The sequence below is a fragment of the Triticum dicoccoides genome, chromosome 5B (genome assembly GCF_002162155.2).
Source record: "Triticum dicoccoides isolate Atlit2015 ecotype Zavitan chromosome 5B, WEW_v2.0, whole genome shotgun sequence".
NCBI lineage: Eukaryota > Viridiplantae > Streptophyta > Magnoliopsida > Poales > Poaceae > Triticum > Triticum dicoccoides.
The window spans coordinates 134,320,560-134,331,815 of NC_041389.1; positions in this window are offsets into that span (position 1 = coordinate 134,320,560).

The following is an 11,256-nucleotide window of genomic DNA, read 5'->3' on the forward strand; positions in this document are numbered from 1 at the left end:
ATCCGCCTGTTGTCTTCATCGTAGATGGATCGGTGGAAAGATAAGTCAGTCTCTTCGACCAGTCTGCTTGCAAGAGGACGCATCTCCTTTGTCAAAGCTTTAAGGGCATCTTCGTCAAAATCCGACCCATCTTCATTCTAACTCGGATAACCATTTCCAATATCCTCCGGATCAAGATCAGCTATCCAAGCCTTCGCCTGAGTCAATGCAGATAAAGCGCCATCCCTTGCAGCGGATCTCTTCATTTCTTCTAGCTGGGCAGGTGTCATGGAGGGCTTGGCCAATGTATCTTTGATTAAAGTTGGCGCCAGTTTATTGTATGAAGCAATGCAAATAACTCGTTGAGCGTCGGTATATAGCTGCTCAATTAAGGTGTAAGCAGCCTTCAGCTTCTTGCGCATATCTGAGCCAAGATGGGCGACGCGGCTACATGCAATGGTTACAATATTGTTGTTAAACTGGCGGTTTCAAGACTGATGAAGTACGGTTGATTACAAAGCTACTTACCAAAGATAGCAGAAGTCATCGCATTGATCTGCCGCTTTAAACCAGTCAGTTCTTCCGCCACCGGGTAAGTGTCGCTTCAGCATCCTCCGCCCGTTTTAGCAGTGTGGCCTTCTCAGTCTCCCAGTTTGCCCGCTCGCCTTTGAAGCCATCTTTCAGTTGCTCCTTCGCCTTGGATGTTTCGGCTTGCTGGGACATGATGTTTTCCTGTAGGTCGGCGATTTGAGAATCTTTGTTAGTCAAATCAGCCTGCAAAACACAAACAGTAAATTGGCAATACTTTTTCAAAGTCCCAAGCACATAACAAGTTATGCACTTGGCACTTGGGGGCTAATGCGGATTGCTTCTTCTTAACTGATATTTTAAGTCCCAGGGTTCAGTACAAGTATTAATCTTGGCACTTGCGGGCCAATGCCTAATTTATCAGATAAACCAGATGTGAAGGAATTCAACAAGGATAAGCTTTACAACAGGAAGTATCAATTCATCTTGAAGAGATAAACCGGCCCTTGGGGGCTACACAGTTGAAGTCTTTCTTATCAAAAGTCCCGGTTCATCTTGAAGAGATAAACCGGCCCTTAGGGGCTACACTGGAGTTGATATAAAGCGAAAAGAAGGAAGATTTATGAAACACTCGAACAGGAATTACCTCATAGCGCTCGTTCATCAAGTTGACTAAACTGGCCTCATAATCACGGCTTGTATATAGGCGGTTTAAGTATCCAGAGTGGAGATCTTGAGCATTGAGGTGAGCATAGCTAGATAGATCCGTCTTCCACTTACCTTTATCAATGGCAGAGAATTCCTCTTCGGCACTGTGCTTTAAAGCGACAGGATTGCCAGGAGCAGTGTGACCAAAACTGGTGATCACAACGTCATTTGTGGTGTCATCAACAATCTTTGGTGGGCTTGACGGTTTATCAGATGGTCTGGCCGGGCTTGGCGGATCAACAACTGGGCTTGGCGGATCAGCGTGTGGGCTTGGCAGATTTGTCTCTGGTGGATCAGCAAAAGTATCCTGACCCTAAGGTGCCGGGCCATCTAGATCAATGTCAGCATTTTGATTAATAGCCTCTGAGGTCTTCTCTGGTTCAGTAGCCGGATTGTTGTCAGTTGGTTTACTCAACTTAGCCTTTTTGCTAAGTCTGGCCTTGGCTCTGAAGAAAGCAGATGCAGAAATCAGTACAATAAACTGGTGCAAGGCATAAAAAGGTTAAGGTGTAATATGTTTACACAGGAACAGTCTTGAGGGGAGGCATCTGTGTGGCTGATGATTCGCCAGAGGATGAATTGGAGGTACCCTGATAATTTGAATCAGACGGATTAAGAGGGTATCAGAAGTAACCCGCCTTGGGATAAGATGTATTATAAGTACAAGAGACCTCTGGACGGCGTTTTCGAACCGGGGTGTCCGGTAAACTGGAGGAGGTAACTTGTTGGCCACTATGCCGGGTTGTGCGATGAGCCTCATGTTGCTATGTCTTCAACGAAAAGTGCGGATCGAAATAAGCAAGAGGATGTGAACGTTTTACTTTCCGGACTGCGCGATGGATTTTTTGTACTCGCACATGATCTGAATCGGAAGAAATGGAAATTACCTCTACATGGTCAGCACGGTTGGCTTCCGCATCATCCTGATAATCATCATTCTCAATAAGGTGCATGAAAAATGAAACAAGGGAATCAAGTTCTACCTCTGATTCCGAGTCATTAACATCTTCGGCCGGATCAGGGGACTCGGCGGTTCTCTTCTTTAGTGGCTTCTTTGAGACCTTAGTCTTAACCCGAGGCACTCTCACCGGTTTGTCTTGTGGCTTTGCCGGTTTGTCTTGAGGTTTCCTCTTCCAGAACGCATCATTGCTCTGCAAATATAAACAAAAGGTAATCAGAAAGTGTCAAAAGGGGGCGAATTAAAGCAGAAAGATACAATTCTTACGGCTGGCGGTTTGTTGGAGGCATAAAAGGGACGCAGCCTAGTCTTGCTGCATTCAGATATCAGTTCATCCAACATCTTTTTGACAGCTTTAGTAATCTCTTCATCAGTTAGCTGAATATCAATATGATGTTGAGGATCTTTCAAGTCTCCTGTGTACTCGCACATTAAACCGGGATGCCGGCTTAAGGGCAAGATACTCCACAAAACCCAGCAGCGGACAAGGTCAATACCGGTTAAACCGTTTGACATAAAAGCCCGGATCTTAGAAATCTGTGGTGCATATTTCGATCGTTCCCTGGCAGTGAGGCGTTGAGGCAATGGATGATCATTACTAAGCCGGTGAGCACGACAACCCGGTAGAGGATTTTCATTATCAGGAGCGGTATTCCGGCAGTAAAACCACGTTTGATTCCAGTCCTTGGGGTGGTTGTGATGTTTGGCATGAGGAAAATTGACTTCTTTCCTTTTTTTGAATTGACACCCCGCCAAGTTCAGCGTTGGGGCCGTCGGTAAATTCAGTGTGGTGGTTTAAGTGGAAGAAATCTCTGAAAAATTCAATGGTCGGTTCTTCTTGCAGATAAACCTCACAAAACACTTGGAAATTGCAAATGTTGGACACAGAGTTCGGTCCAATATCTTGAGGATGGAGTTGGAAGCTGGCAAGTACATCACGGAAATTTTTTGATACGGGAGGGCTAAACCCTCGGTCCAGATGATGTACAAACACAAATACTTCTCCATCTTGAGGTTCAGGAGGATTCTCAGTACCCGGGACTCTCCAATGGATGGTTTCTTGCTTTGTTAAAGCGCCAGTCAAAACATACCCAGTAAGTTGCTCTTTCGTAACCCGGGAGGGAGCCCAATTGCAAGAGAAGAACTGTTTGGCCATTTCTGATGACAAGCTATAAAAGAAGTTCAAACGCTAGTTCAGTTCAAGACTGATATATATAAACCGGCGCCAGGCCGGGGGAAGGAATTAATCAGAGCATATGTGCACGTTGAACCAGATACTGATGTTCAGGTAAAGTTGGCGGTTTAAGAGAGGGCTAATGGTACCTGGCGGATTATCATTTTTAAAGGTTAAACCGCCTATAGTGGTGTGGAATAAACATATCTGAAAATTACTAAGTGCTACAGCAACAAGTTTCATAGGATAAAGATTTAATTATGGATCTAGCGCAGTTCAGGAAAAGGAAAAATCTGAAAGCCCTAAAATGACGACAGCAGAATAACAAAATTCCAGATGGGATCTGTTCATGGACGAAGTGATGCTACGGTGAGGAAAAATAAACTATAGTTTCGGCCGCGCGGGGAAGATGTCAAGTTCGTCAAGATACATTGGGACAGTAAGGGAAAGCAATGAACGCCGACGAATACTGATGAACACCGATGAAGGCATGAAACCCTAATGCAGATCTAGAGTTGAAGAAAGAGGGCTTACCAGCTTCACATGAGTGTCGAAGAAGTGCCACGGTTCTCTGGTGCGTTCAGGTCGATGCAGCAGCCAAGGGTGATGCAGCGCTTGAAGGTCGAGGGCGGCGGTGGAGCTTTAGGGCTCGGGCGTCGCAAGGAGGAAGAAGAGGCGAAGAGGCACGGAAGAGGAAGCAAAAAAGACCTCCGGTCCTATTTATAAGGTAAATGGATAAGTAGGCAGGCGCGCGAATCGAGGAGCCTAAAGCGGAGAATGGGGCACAACTGTCGTCTCGGTCTTCATAGGTTAATTAATAAAGGGAAGTATTTATGGTTTTTTTTACAGAGATGATGTCATGACGATTCGCTGCAATCTTAGAAGATGGCGTCATGGCGGATTACCAAGTTCATATGGAGGAGACGTCATGGTGGTTTACAAGGATCATGCGAGGATATTTCAAGGAGTTTTTCTAAGTGTTGAAGATTGACATGAACAGGTTCAAATCAATCTGGGGCCTAATGTTGGGGATATAACTATTGAGTGTACTGGTTTATACTCATCTGTACTGAAGCCCATGAAGACAAGGAATATGGCGCTTTACTATTGAAGCTTAGAGGCCCAGAGCCCAAGGGCGGATTAGGGCCCATGTATGTAAACCGCCATGAGATATGTAACTTGTGTTGTAAGTTAGGGAAAGGTAGAAACCGAGCCGGACACGTGTATGAGCCGGCCTCGGTGTTCTATAAACTGCCGGGCGTCAACCTGTGTATATAAAGGGACGACCCGGTGGCAGTTCAGGTACAAGAAATAACAACTCGAGAGATAGGTAAAGCGGATTCTCTCCCTGCTCATCGAGACCCATCAATTCCACCACAACAGGATCGTAGGCTTTTACCTTCACTTCAAGGGGCCGAACCAGTATAAACTCCCCATGTCCTTTGTCCGGTTTAACCCCTTTTTGCTAATCTCGTTGCGGTGGCTCCATGACTAAGTCCTCTCACAAGGACATCTGACGTGTTAATTCCACGACAAGGATGGTTTCCTGGTATAATATGCCTGACCTTCTCTAATTCCACTTGCAACTCATCGGCGGTGAGCCTCTTTGGCGCATCACGGTTTTCATGCTTTGCATTGAACACATGTCTTCGGTATTTTCTAGGATGCGGCTTGTCCTTGGCAAGGAAACAGTGGTGTCCAATGTAACAAATCTTGCTAAGTATTGCGTATGACAGCGGATTCCTGTCACATCGAACACATGCATTGTAACCATGTGTCGTTCACCCTGACATAGTGCCCAAAGTCGGATAATCATGGATGCACCAAATTATAATAGCACGCAGAAAGAAATCAGATGGTGGGCTGCTATATAGGTCTCGAGTGAGAACACACCTCCATAGCTGTTGAAGTTCCTTCACAAGAGGCTCCATGAACAAATCAAAATCCTTTTAAGGACTTTTTGGACCTGGGATGAGCAAGGCCATCATGTAGTCAGACTCTTTGGTGCAGACATTTGGAGGCATGTTGTAAGGGATAACAAGCACTGGCCACATGCTATATGTGGCGCTCTGGTGGCCAAATGGGTTAAATCCATCTGAAGCTAAGCCAAGTCTAATGTTTCTCGGGTCAGCAGCAAACTTTTTGTGTTTATGGTTGAAGCTTTCCACTCACTACCATGAGATGGATGGCTCATTACATTCTGATCTCTCTACTCCTGGTTCCTAGAATACCACAGTACATCCTCTCTTGTTTCAGCATCATGAAACAACCTCTACAATCTTGGTATAATTGGAAAATGTCTCAGAACATTACGAGGAATCCTCTTCACAGCATCGCCATCTTTCTGTCTTGATGATTTGCATTTCGGTCATTCACTTAAGTTGGCATAATCCTTCTGGAACAGAACACAATTATTCTTACAAACATGGATCATATCATATCCAATTCCAACTGCACGAAGGAAATTCTTCATTTTACTGTAGGTGTGTGGCAGCTCAGACACATCTGGGAAAGATTTGCGGAAAGCAGCCAACATCGCATCAAATGATTTGTTGGTCATCCGCTCAGATGTCTTCACCTGAAGAAAGGTGACCATAGCTGAGAATACTAACTACTTATTTCCTGGGGTGACAGCCACGTTGCATTGTTCCAACATGCGGGCCCACCATTTTTCTTCTGCAGGTGAAAGTTCACGGAATACACGAGCATTCCATAGCATTGTTTCAGTGTTGGTCAAACTCACTGGCTCCGCCACCACCACCTCCTCCTCCTCTTCCACCTGAGCACCAGGCAGATCAAGACGGTGATCTGCTGCTTCCACGTAGTCAATAACATTGACGTTCACAGTTTCACCATGATGAACCCACCTAGTATATGTGACCGACATCCCATACAAGTGTAGATGATTTTGCATAGTTGACTCGGGTCTTGTAACTGAATTCATACAACTGCTACACGGGCAGAGCACATCTGATTTCGGACCACCATACTCAGCTCTGATAAAGTTCATGAAGTTTTCAACCCCCTCGACATATGCAGTGGAGAATCTTCGAGAAGAAGTTATCCAAGTCATGACCATCTGTTAGACATACAAATTAGTTCTTCTACTAGATATTACAGGAAAAACATATATGCTTTTTTATGAAGTCCAGAAAAAAAAATACCTAGGTCGATGTCTAAAGCTATGGAAAGATATTTGGACGAGCAGATCTAAGTAGCGAAATATATATAAAGCTAATTCAGCAAACATATTTGAGTGCTAAATTATGGCAGGTTGTTTCAGCAGTCAATGAGGCCAAGCACACAGCCATCAAACTATCGAAGGCCATCGCAGCAACAAACATCGAGTATAAAACGGTGTAGAGCTATTTCACCTAACAGATTGGCTACTAGACCATGGCAATCTACGTCACAATAAATATACGGCAGGATATTTTAGCAACTAATCGACCTTGGCATGCCATCTCAGCTAAGCAGATTGAGTGCAGAATAGGGCAAGGAAGCTTCTTAAGCAGAGCACATTGACTATAAACTACTCCGACAAACAGTGAGATTAACAGCGTCTATCAGCTAACATTTAGCGCTACACCAACATGAACGGGGCCTCAGTCTAGAATGCGCGTATTGTAGGAGAAGCTGACCGTCGTGCATATCCACACGAATATCACTAGCGGTGGCGGCGCTGACCGCCGTGCGCCTCCACAAGAACGTAGCCAGCGGTGGCGGCATGGCTAGAGGACGGCAGTCTACGAGAGCATACTGTGGGAGCGAGAGGATCGCCGTGCGTCCCCTCGACAAACCGCGGCGCTGACATATCGGTGCGGTGGGGAGGGCGGCTTGGGCGGAGCGAATGGAGTGGAGGGGGATGGGGGGAGGGAGGTTTGGGGAATATTATTGGCTAGTTGGCCGAAGGGCGGTTGAATTGGATTTGGGGGGAATTTTTGGGTGGGGGTGGGAGGATTTTTGCGTGGTGAGCGGGGGGAGTTTGGCGCATGGTCGGTTTCTCCAAGTGCAGTCCCACGTGTCAGTGAAGAGGCAAGCTGAAGCGCATTCCGTTTGTGTGAGCCGTGTGCAGGACCGAACATGTGTGGGGTGCAATGCGACCGCGACAGGAGTGTTGTGAGTGTACCGCCTTTTTTCCTTCCAAACTAGTGCTTCGCCCCCTCAAAAAAATTGTTGCTTCGCGCGATCCATCGATACTACTACTAGTAATCCGGTAATCCCGACTAAAATGGCGCGGGCGGGTCTTTTCCCGCGCGATATGCTGGGAGGTTGGCTTAGTTGGGTTTTTTTAGGACGAGTAATGCTACACCTACATAATCCCAGTTATGTAATTAACGTAATGTGAAACGTGTGAGCTGTTGATTGTAGATTGGGGGAGGGAGGGGCCCACCACCATGAAAATTAGGGGAGGAGAGAGAGAGGCAATTTACATTAACCCTTTCGTAGGTTCCGGTTGATGTAGAAAGATGTGAAATGCGTGAATGTGTAGTGGACGTACTATTGGAGTGCCTAAGATAAATTGTGTATGTATAGACCCTATGTGTTTATTTTACTTCGCATGTTAGATTTGTCTCAGTTCAATAAAAAGCAGAGTTGCTGATGATGGTGTGCCTGTCATCCTGTAATATAGCCCGTATGATCTATATCTAACGGATAGGAAGGAAACTATGACAATTTACTCGCACTCCTCGCCACATTTGCAGATAAGGCTTTCCCTCATTCATCCTTTTCTCCCACAAGATCTTGATCTTCCGTGCAACGCACGGGCATCTTGCTAGTACTCCTACAATATACTATATTGTTGTGAAAGTTTATATACACCCGCCGTGTCGGCGTTCTGGGAACGGGGGTCCCCAGACTTGCCTGCCTGCGGCGTGGCTCAAGTGGTGGCCCAGTACGGCCCATCTTCATCAGCACAAGACTCAAGACCCTCGCGAGGGGCCAAGCCTCGCGGGGCAGACGACACAAGGCTTTGTCAGGAACGGCCTCACCAGGAAGGCCCGCGAGGAGGCGGAGAGATCAAGGCGGGGTACCTCGCGAGGTGCTCATGATGCAAGCCATGATGATCGAGACCAGGCGGGTGCCGGCCTGCGCAGTGTCCTTGTTTCCTCTTTGGTGCATAGGGGGCAAGCACATGCGTGGACTACCGAGGCATCAGGAAAAGGTTGTCGTTTCAGTGCAACGAGACCAAGACCAGCAAAGCGGCAGGATTGAGGTCACCATGGAGCCCAAGACGGCATCATCACCAGTGCCTTTGGCAAACGAAGACCAACTTTAGTCAGGATAACTTGTACCATATGTTCCCCTTCAAAATGGCCGTTGTTGGCGCCCTTCCTGCTCAATATTTGGGAAGAGGACCAGGGCCTCTATAAATAGGACCAGCCACCACAGTAGGAGGGCATCCGGTGATCTAGAGAAATCCAGTCTAGCAGCTAAGGGGCGATCGAACTCACCCAAGTAGTTCATCGCACCAGCTCAAGAACACCTCTCGTGAGGCTGTTCATCCCTTTTACTGTTCGTCATCAGCCCCTGAGGCAATCCACCACACCACACACTAGAGTAGGGTATTACACCGCATCGGTGGCCCGAACCAGTATAAATCTTGTGTCCCCTGTGTTGTTCATCGTTTTAGCCTAGATTCCCATGAGGTGATCGGACATAGATCGGTAGGGGAAAGATCTTCATGTGCACCCCAGAGTTTGAACCTTAAGGGTCTACCGGAACCCAACATCCGACAGGCCGAGATTAATGCAAACACGGCAGATTTTCATTACATTTCGAACTTTTATAGGACAGAAAAATAAAATAAACCCAACCCTAAACCTATTCTACAGCGGCGCCCGACGTCCTCCATCTGTGATCTCTATGTACGGGGGCGGGTTTCAAGACCCATGAAGTGAAGGTGCGGTCTCAGGCGAGGAAGAGTAGAACACGGGATACGGACCGGCCAGTTGGCACACCATGCCCTGCCGCCTCCCATGCCCTACTCATCCTCGGAGGAGTCCCCGACCTCGGCGGTGCCGGACGTTGGACGGCGGAAAGTAGGACGCGTGGCTGATGGTGCTCCCGTTGTCGGCTGCCAGCGTGGCCACCGCTTGTGCGGTCGTGTCCACGTCCGGCTACGCTGCTATTGTGTCGCGAGAGGCGACTTGAGCAAGGGCAGCGACCTCGAGCTTCATCCCCGAAGACAAGTTCTCCCGCAGAGCATTCGCACTTGCGGTCATGGCGGATGTGGTGCTAGGTAAGAGGACGATGCACTATGGTGTGGAGGTTAGCTGGGCATTGCCGCTTTAAGTAGCGCATTCTAATGAGGCCAAGCGTCCGGGTGCGTCATTAAGTCGCCGGAGTTGGTTCCTCGGGCACCGAGCCTCTTAACGACGACATACTAACGGATGGCATAAATGCGGGCAGCTGGCGCCAGCTGGGAACGCACCATGCGACGGCGCAAGGGAAGAGGGTTTTGGTGTGCGAGGGTAGTTAGCTGCGGTCGTGGCAATGTTGGAGATGCCCTTTGCTCACATGCGATCCCCGCATGTCGTTGAAAAAGCAAGATGACCCGACATGGTCTCAGGTCCTGAGGATGCAGTTGGCCGCGCTACACCACTCCGCGGACGCGTCGTGGTGCCCCGTGCATCCTCGAAGAGCCGGGTGTTGGGGTGTGTTTGGATTGTGGCCAAAGTGCACCTTACCAAAATTTTGGTCATGACCCAAAGATTGGTCTTTGTTTGGATGGTTGCCATTTTTTTGGCATGCCAATGAACTCTAGCCAACTCTAGTTCATTTTTCTTGCCATTGTTGGCCAAATCATGGGCAACCAATACCTCAACCAAAATTTTGGCTACCCAATGCTTTGATGGGGCAACCTTGGGCACAAACCAAACATACTGTTGGTCGTGCCACAACACTAACGCCACCCTCGGCACAACGAAACCGACTGTGTCTAGTGATGATATGAGTGTGTCGCTCACCGCGGTCGCCGTGTCCAGAGGCGGTGCTAGAGTTGCGCCACATTGTTGGCCCCAACGACCCACATGAACGGTTGTCGGTGGCGAGGAGGTCATGGGACAGCTCCTCCATTGGACTAGTCTGCGCTACATCGTCCCAACGGGTGTGCCCCACATGTTGATTTTCCTGTTTTCCCGGCCATATTCGAGCATCAGTGCTCCACGTTGCGCATTAGGCCTTTCACTATGTAGGCCAAGTAAGACAACTTATTATTTATTTGAGCCGTTCAAGTATAATCATGTGGCGTTTGCTCATTTCTCATTCCTCTCCAACCCTCTTCTCCATCGATCATGTCGCCCTCCGGTCGATTCTATCCTCCCGCATGCCTCATTTGAACATTCCGCTGAGTATCATTCACATGTACCCACCATAGTCCTCTTTCAATCGATCTCCGGACCCCTAGATGAAATCGAGAGAGAACGAGTGGGGGCACGTGATACCTAAGGCAGATTCAAAATTTTGAACCGGTGATCATAGCATCCGCAAATCATCTCTACTTCTAATGGACGAATTGGTTGAATAGTCCCCCCCACTTTCAACCGGTTTATTTTCAACCGGTTTTTCTTCGTCCCACCTCCCACCAGCCCCTCCCATCGGTTTTTCTCTTTTCTCGTCTGACCGGCAATACCCAACGTATTTATGGTAATCAATCATAATTAATCCACGTATAGTAATAAATCAATCCTGGTATGGTAAGGTCATAACTCAGGAAATTTTGAATATGGCAATTATATGGTAATAAATTTAAATTACCCCAAAGGCTATCAATCCAGATATGGTAAGGCCATAACTCGGGAAATATCGAATATGGTAATAAATTTAAATTACCACCAGGTATGGTAAGGCTATCCACGTATAGTAATAAATCATATAGTAATAAATCATAATTAATCCACGTATA